We start from the raw sequence: 9,056 nt of genomic DNA, 5'->3' as shown, positions 1-9,056 counted from the left end.
AAGCATAAAAGTTACGGTCAGACAAACGCACATTGCCAAATATAGAGTAACAACGCATTTAATATTTTAATTTGCGTCGTATAAATGTCTGAAAAAATCCAATTCGCAAAATATAATAGATATGCTTCATTGCTTATCTTATAAAATCATGACTAATTGTCCAATGAATCAAAGTTCAAATTTAAAGTTCAAATCTTAATTGTTAACTTTTAACTGTTAAAGGAATCATCATGGCAAGTATTCAATCAAACGGACACTTATAATACGACTAAATAAAGTATAAGATCGTACGTACAACCGACTCTAAATATACAAAATTTTCGCTTTTACCAAGGATGACAACATTTGTAAAAAAAAGTTTTTTTAAATGATTCCTCGCAGGTCATTTCTTTGTCTGTCTGAAATACTCGGGGTTCCCAATCCAGAATCTGTTAAACTGAAAATAAACAAGGATGACAATATCCATAAAAGCGAAGCACTGAAACGATAGGACAAACGGACATTAACACTTGTATAGTGTCTAAACTGAATAATCAGAATATAAAAGTATAATAGTCAAAGCAAAATTGTAAGTAAATTTGTTGAAAAACTGCTTAATACAGGATAATGTTTGTGGACATACTTACTTTTTTAGGGCTTGATTATAGAGTTGCTTTGCTTGTAATATTGTTCTTTGTTGTTCCAGGAATCAATATACCAAAAACCAGATCTAATGGATAATTAGATCACATAAAAATTTGTTGTTAAAAAGTAGAAAAATCAACATGTTTCAAATGGCCATACGGACATTATGGTAATGATTATAGAGTTGCTACTCTTTAAAAATCGTACCTAACTATTACAGGAATCATCATGAAAAGTTTGAAATCGATAAGACAATTCTAACATACCTAAATTAACGAATAAAGGCTATCTATCTCGGACGGACGGACGTACTGACGGACGTACGAACCTTATTATAGAAAAGCTTCGCTTTTAAAAATGAAGTTAATGTAAGTCGAAATTATGTCAACCATAAACGTCCAGTTGCGGACCGATTCCCCCTACAAACTTTGAAAACCCACTTTTTACTCTCCTTAAAATAACAAGGATGACAAAATCCATAAAAGCGAAGCACTGAAACGGTAGGACAAACGGACACTAACACTTGTATAGTGTCAGAACTGAATAATCAGAATATAAATTTGTATAAATGTCGAAGCAAAATTGTAAGTAAAATTGTTGAAAAACTGCTTGATACAGAATAATGTTAATGGACATACTTACATTTTTAGGACTTGATTATAGAGTTGCTTCGCTTATAATATTGTACTTTGTTGTCCCAGGAATCAGTATACCAAAAATCAGACCAATCGGATAATTAGGTCACATACAAATTTGTTGTCAAAAATGTTTTAAAAATCAAGATTTTTAAAATGGACGTACGGACATTCTGGTAATGATTATAGAGTTGCTACTTTTCTAACTCGTACCTAACTATTACAGGAATCACCATGCAAAATTTGAAATCGATAGGACAATTCTAACATCCCTAAATTAACGAAAAAAGCTATTTAAAAAAGTAAAAAAATCAACATGTTTTAAATGGACGTACGGACATTTTGGAAATTATTATAGAGTTGCTACGCTTTCTAAATCGTACCTAACTACTAAAGGAATCATCATTCAAAATTTGAAATCGATAGGACAATTTTAACATGTCTAAATTAACGAAAAAAGCTATCCGTTACGGACGGACGTACGGACGAACGGACGGACCGACCCTAATTATAGAAAAGCTTCGCTTTTAAAAATAAATACATTAGATTACCACCCTAAAACCTTTGAAACTCCTCATTTTACCCGAATCAAAAATAAAGCTTGGAAGGCCCTAAATGAATTTCCTCGCCTATAATTTTCTTATTCGTATATATTCTTATACTAAAGTAACAGGATGTCTGTTTGTGTGTCTGTGTGTCTGTACCGAAGGATCTCGCTAACCACTGAACCGATCGGGTTCTCCTTAACAGGGTAGATTCTCATGGGTTCTGGGAAGGTTTATAACTATTTTGGGGGAGGGTACAACCACACTCTCAAGAGAAATGACAAAAAAATATCAAAAAATTTTAAAATATATGGGAGACTTCAACGTAACATAAAGAGGTATAGTAAAATAAAGAAGTAACGTAAAGACTTTAACAAACAAAAACATTTAGAGTGCCACTAGAGGCCTCTAGGGGCGTAGCCGCTAGTGTAGATATAAAGGAATATATAAGAGTAAGACTTTATTTTGTAAGAAATTATAACTCTTAGGCAAACAAAGCAAATTTTAAAGGATTTTACCATTACCTTATCCCTCTAGATCCCTGAAATATATCCCAATTTTAAATAATACATCCAGAAATTAATGAAAACTTTTTAAAAATTCCATAAAATTAAAAACAGAAACTAATGTAAAAGTATGGAAGTTGTAATTGAATATTGAAGTTATTAAAACATGAAATACATAATATATATTTTTTTCATTTTTAAAAGCAAAGTTTTTTATCAAATTTATGATTTCTGTAGAATATTATCATTAGATAAATGTTTTTACCCAACGCTAATAAGACAACGAAAAAGAGAGCGTGTTAACTGTTAGTAACGCTTTGGGTGCCAGTTAAATTTAAAGTCCATCCCCATCCACGTAGATATTCTACCTTTTTATCCTCAATCTCAAACACGCTTGCAGTGGATGTACAATTATATGCTTTTTAACGTCATATTAAAACTCATTTATTTTAGTATTTTTGTAAGGGGATGTTTTTTTGTCTTCTATTGGCGATTTCTCTTCGGAGGATGGAGGTTTGCTCTCCCAAAATAGTTATAAACCTTCCCCGGAACTATGCGAAACTAACCAAAAAGCAGCCCCATTTCTGTAACAGACTTTTATATAAGAATAGAAAAGCTGCTCTTCTAATCTATCTATTTCTTTATTTATTATCATTTTTCTTAAAAATTTGTATCAACTTTTAAAAAAAATTTATTATCTTATTATTACTGCGCTACTTATAGGTATAATTGTCCTTGTTTTATAAAAGAATTGATTTCAACTCCAACATTTTGTATTATGAATTTTTTATATTTATATATTTAAAGGTCATGAAAAAAAGGTTTTTTTTATAGAATCAGGGCAGATTAAGAATTGAAAAATGGGTATGCGTATAGCTTAAGATGAACCACTGGACCGATAAGGTTCAACTTTACATTAAAACTTCTTATACTTGCATGTTAGGTTTAAAGCTATTTTAGGAGAACCTCCCTAAAAAGTGTAACCATTGAGTACACATGTCTGTAAAACTTTGGGGACAAGTACAAGTTACAGCCTAATATCCCCTACATCTAAAGGGTGTGCAAAAAAATGCGGACATTTTTGAAATTGAAATTGCGCGGCTTGTGTTAATAGTAGAAAAATGTTACGCATATCGTTAGAACCGCTAGGAAGTCTATTTTTTGGAAATATAAGAACGATTCCTCTGCTACGTATATTAACACAAGCCGCGAAATTTGAATTTTAAAAAGGTACATATTTTTTATATACTTTAATCTTTAATGATTTACTCGCAAGTCAAGTTTTAAGGCAGTTGGGACATTTTACCACATCGCTCCTGAACTATACGTAGCAGAGGAATCGTTTTTATATTTTCCAAAAGTAGACTTCCTAACTGTTCTAACGATATGCGTAACATTTTTCTACTATTAACACAAGCCGCGCAATCCAAATTTTAAAAATGTCCTCATTTTTTTGCACATCCTTTATGAGCTAAAGTAAAACTTACCTTAAAATATTAGCTTCAGAATGTGACCTCCTAATTTTGTGTTCGTGTGAGTGCTTCTTATTTGATATGGTGGATCTTTTTTTCCTTAACAAAATGTAATTAATAGCGGATACGCCGCTAGAGGTCTCTATCTATCTATCTATCTATCTATCTATCTATCTATCTATCTATCTATCTATCTATCTATCTATCTATCTGTCTATCTATCTATCTATCTATCTATCTATCTATCTGTCTATCTATCTATCTATCTATCTATCTATCTATCTATCTATCTATCTATCTATCTATCTATCTATCTATCTATCTATCTATCTATCTATCTATCTGTCTATCTATCTATCTATCTATCTATCTATCTATCTATCTATCTATCTATCTATCTATCAATCTATCTATCTATCTATCTATCTATCTATCTATCTATCTATCTATCTATCTATCTATCTATCTATCTATCTATCTATCTATCAATCTATCTATCTATCTATCTATCTATCTATCTATCTATCTATCTATCTATCTATCTATCTATCTATCTATCTATCTATCTATCTATCTATCTATCTATCTATCTATCTATCTATCTATCTATCTATCTATCTATCTATCTGTCTATCTATCTATCTATCTATCTATCTATCTATCTATCTATCTATCTATCTATCTATCTACCAATCTATCTATCTATCTATCTATCTATCTATCTATCTATCTATCTATCTATCTATCTATCTATCTATCTATCTATCAATCTATCTATCTATCTATCTATCTATCTATCTATCTATCTATCTATCTATCTATCTATCTATCTATCTGTCTATCTATCTATCTATCTATCTATCTGTCTATCTATCTATCTATCTATCTATCTATCTATCTATCTATCTATCTATCTATCTATCTATCTATCTATCTATCTATCTATCTATCTATCTATCTATCTATCTATCTATCTATCTATCTATCTATCTATCTATCTATCTATCTATCTATCTATCTATCTATCTATCTATCTATCTATCTATCTATCTATCTATCTATCTATCTATCTATCTATCTATCTATCTATCTATCTATCTATCTATCTATCTATCTATCTATCTATCTATCTATCTATCTATCTATCTATCTATCTATCTATCTATCTATCTATCTATCTATCTATCTATCTATCTATCTATCTATCTATCTATCTATCTTACTTGACATCCTCTATAATTTTGCTGGCTATGCTTCCCTTCTTGTGTGCAAACTTGTTGTAGGAATTCTCCTGGTTAATAATTATATTTTCAAGGAGGTGGAAGATGCCCACTCCCCTCCCCCAATAACCTGAAATTTATGGTAATCCCTCTGAAAAGGTTTTAATTAGCTAGAAATCATTGCACAAATCAAAAGATTGTTTTTAATTATTTTTTTTTAATTATTTGAAAAACACCTACACGTCTAAAAATGCAATTTGATGAGAAAAAAAAACATATTTTGAAAACGGTTGATGAAAAAATGTGCCTTTTTTCTAAAAAATTTCTTGATTAGCATAATTGACAGTACATGGTATTTTTGGTCGCTCAGCTTCTCTTACATAGGTCTGTCTGTTAGTACATAGGTCTGACTTTGGTCTGTCTGTCTGTCTGTTTTTCTGAATGCTTGTCTGTCTGTTTGTCTGTCAGTTTGTCTGTCAGTTTATCTGTCAGTTTGTCTGTCAGTTTGTCTGTCAGTTTGTCTGTCAGTTTGTGTGTCTGTCTGTCTGTCTGTTTGTCTGTCTGTTTGTCTGTCTGTTTGTCTGTCTGTTTGTCTGTCTGTTTGTCTGTCTGTTTGTCTGTCTGTTTGTCTGTCTGTTTGTCTGTCTGTTTGTCTGTCTGTTTGTCTGTCTGTTTGTCTGTCTGTTTGTCTGTCTGTTTCTCTGTCTGTTTCTCTGTCTGTTTCTCTGTCTGTTTGTCTGTCTGTTTGTATGTCTGTTTGTCTTGATGTTTGTCTGGATGTTTGTCTGTCTGCTTGTCTGTCTGCTTGTCTGTCTGCTTGTCTGTCTATTTGTCTTTCTGTTTGCCTGTCTGCTTGTCTGTCTGTTTGTCTGTCTGTCTGGTTATCTAACTGATTGTCTGTTGGTTTGTCAGTTTGTCTGTCTATGTTTCGTCATTTAAAATTTTTAGTTTTAACAGATTAAACTGAAAGATGAATTTTAATTTAATTTTTCTAGATTAAATTCAATTAAAATTGATTTTAAATATTATTACGTTGAATAAAAAGAGGACTTTTGGTAACACATTTTAAAACACGTGAAAAATAAAAATATTACTTTGATCTACTACTACTCCCTCCATTATAAAAAAATAATCTAGGCTAGGTTATTTAAAGTAAGTTGCAAGTAGCCCTGTCGAAATAGAGTTAAGATACAAAAAATATATATTTTTACAAAATATGTTTTAAACAGATTACATGTAAGATTGCATAGAGTTTGTAAGAACGCATATTTTAGTTTAAAGTTTCCCAGAGTTACAGACAGACAGACAAAGAGAGTTGTACTGTAGCTTTGTTATAAATAAAAAGAAGCACACTTGAACAAATGATATATCATTCTATCAATTATATAAGGTAGTAAGGAGGTTTTGTCTTTTGTCTGAAGGTAATATCTCAATAACTAATGAACCGATTGGGCTATATATAGGTTGTAATGGTTTTAGGCTATCTTATTTGAAATTTGAGTATATTTTATTTTATTTCCTGGCCCCTCTTTGTCCAGTCGAACTCAGAGCCCCTAGATGCTAAGGACGTAGCTGCTACTATGTTCACATTCAAAGAGTACATAGAATCCCATACATGTGTGAGGGTATGTGTGTTTGTCTGTGTGTATGTGGGTGTTTGTGTGTGTGTGTGTGTGTGAGGTTATATGTATGTGTAAAATAATGGTCTGTGTTTTTCTGTCTTGTTTTTCTTATGTCTAAATTGTGTAGTCAGGTGTTGTTCATCAGAAATATAGGGATAAATAAGGGTGCTTAAAAAATTCTCCCCACAAAGTCTAGATCTCGAGCTCTAGATTCAAAATTTAATATTGTTTTCTTAATGCCATTGCTTGAGCATGAATTAGGTTAGTTTTCATTAGTTTTTTTTCCTTGTAGGGTTTATATTAAAAAAGTCAGACCTTTGTAGTAGGTCCCAAGGCACTAATATCCCAACCCATTGATTGTACAAATTTTATCTCCAAGTTTATGGAACTGTGCATAGTAATACGTTGCATCTGGTTTGGGCAAATGCATTTAATCTAACCTGACTCAAAATGTAGCCCATCTGACAAAACAGCAACTTATCATTTTTATGACGCGGTTTTGACTGAGATTCGAACTTGTCACCTCACAAACTCAGTAAGTCAAAAACGTAGAAACGCTATAATCATTATCAAGTGGTCGGTACGTTTTTAAAGTGGTCAGTGGTAAATATTTTTATGTTTATGTATTTTTCCTGTGTATATATTCCTGACAAAGAGAGAATTTAGTGCAAATAAAAGTAAAACAACAATGTAAAAATAGAGTTAACAAATAAAACATTTTTTTCACTGAAAAAAACTGCTTCATAGCTTTTTTCAAATATTTTTTTTATAATCTATTTTGGTCTTTTAAGATATAGAACATTATCTCTCTCTAGGGGCGAAGCAACCAGTGTCTTATAAAAGAAAAAAGTTTAGTGTTTTGTATAACTTTTTCATGTTATTATTTGTGTTATATATTTCATCAGCGCGGCCGCAGTCACTCTATAATAAGAGCTTGTACAGTACACACATTCGAATGTCATATATTCATAAATTCGAATGTCACTTTTGATGGTAAATTAAGTATTTGTTTTACATTTTTGACCTCGATTTAAATAACAATTTGAATGAATTTCATGTTAATTAAAAATGAAATTAAAATTATTTAAAGAATATGTAATTATCCAAAAAAACAAGGATGACAACATCTATAAAAGCGAAGCTCTAAAACGATATGACAGACGAACATTAACTTTTGTTGAGTGTCAGAACTGAATATACAAAATATGAAAATATAAGGTTTGACAAAATTATACGTAAATTTGTTGCAAAACTTCTTAAATACAGAATTTTGTTTAAGGACATACTTACATTTTTGATACTTGATTATAGAGATGCTTTGCTCATAATATCGTACCTTATTGTAATAGGAATCAGTAATAAAAAAATCAGATCAATCGGATATTTTTATCACATAAAAAATTGTTATTAAAAAAGTAAAAAAAATCTACATGTGTAAAATGGACGTACGGACATTCTGTTAACGATTATAGAGTTGCTACGCTTTCTTAATCGTACCTAACTACTACAGGAATCACCATGCAAAGTTTGAAATCAATAGGATAATTCTAACATGCCTAAATTAACGAATAAAAGCTAACTATCTCGGACGGACGTACGGACGGACGGACCGACCCTAATTATAGAAAAGCTTCGCTTTTAAAAAGATTAGAAGCGGAGCTTTTATATAAACAGATCATACGATATTTTGTCAGTTAGTCATTCCATTTATGTACGTTGGAAACGAGATTTTCTTGGCTAATTTCCTTTTATGCATTAGTAAGAGTTTTTTTCAATAACTGTTGATCCGCTACTCTAATTGCGGTTTAAATCTTCTGCTGGTTTTAAGCTATTATTCTGTTTTTACATACCCATTCCAGTACAAAGCCCATATTTTAATTACGCGGCTAAGACTAAAGCTAATGCGTTGAATTTTTTTGTTAAGTTTCTTATGGCCGTTAGGCATCTACTTTACAACTCATGTTGTCCGCCTGTCCGTCAATAATGCTACAGGGGATATTTGAATTATGTGGATGGTTTAATATTTATGTGCTTCGCTACTTGTTGATGTAGTCAACCTTGTTTATATTCATACATAGAAAGCAATTAGTTAATGCATATTCAATTAATCTTGACCTTACACCCAAATTATGTTAGACTTATTATTTTTTCATGGATTAAATAATAAATGGATATGCTGTCCTATTAAAAGTTTTTCTACATTTAATCCGTCCATCCGTAACTATAATGTCCGTCTGTTCATTTGGAACATGATTTATTTTACCATTTGATTTTCTATTACCATGATTTTTGAAAAATAAATTCTTAGAAAAATAGGGCTCTATATGTAAAAAGCGAAAAGGCTCTAAAATTAAATCTGGCTTTACAGAAAGGAATAATTAATAACTAAACACTATATCCATTATTTAATCTGGCTCTAAAGAAAGGAATAA

The 9,056-nt window shown here is 31.0% G+C and overlaps 1 long non-coding RNA gene across 1 annotated transcript; it reads right to left on the bottom strand.

Annotated features, from left to right (window-relative positions):
• Nucleotides 1-374: 374 nt before the first annotated feature.
• Nucleotides 375-5,075, bottom strand: LOC145324388 (uncharacterized). Its single transcript, XR_013881269.1, has 3 exons — nucleotides 5,006-5,075; nucleotides 3,798-3,881; nucleotides 375-436 (listed from the first exon to the last, which is right to left on the bottom strand). It is a non-coding gene; the product is annotated as an uncharacterized LOC145324388 (long non-coding RNA).
• Nucleotides 5,076-9,056: the final 3,981 nt, after the last annotated feature.

The sequence above is a fragment of the Acartia tonsa genome, chromosome 7 (genome assembly GCF_053477335.1).
Source record: "Acartia tonsa isolate MP-2025a chromosome 7, ASM5347733v1, whole genome shotgun sequence".
In the NCBI taxonomy this organism is placed as follows: domain Eukaryota; kingdom Metazoa; phylum Arthropoda; class Copepoda; order Calanoida; family Acartiidae; genus Acartia; species Acartia tonsa.
The sequence above is the reverse complement of the archived record's forward strand: the minus strand, read 5'-3'. Positions and strand labels throughout refer to the sequence as shown.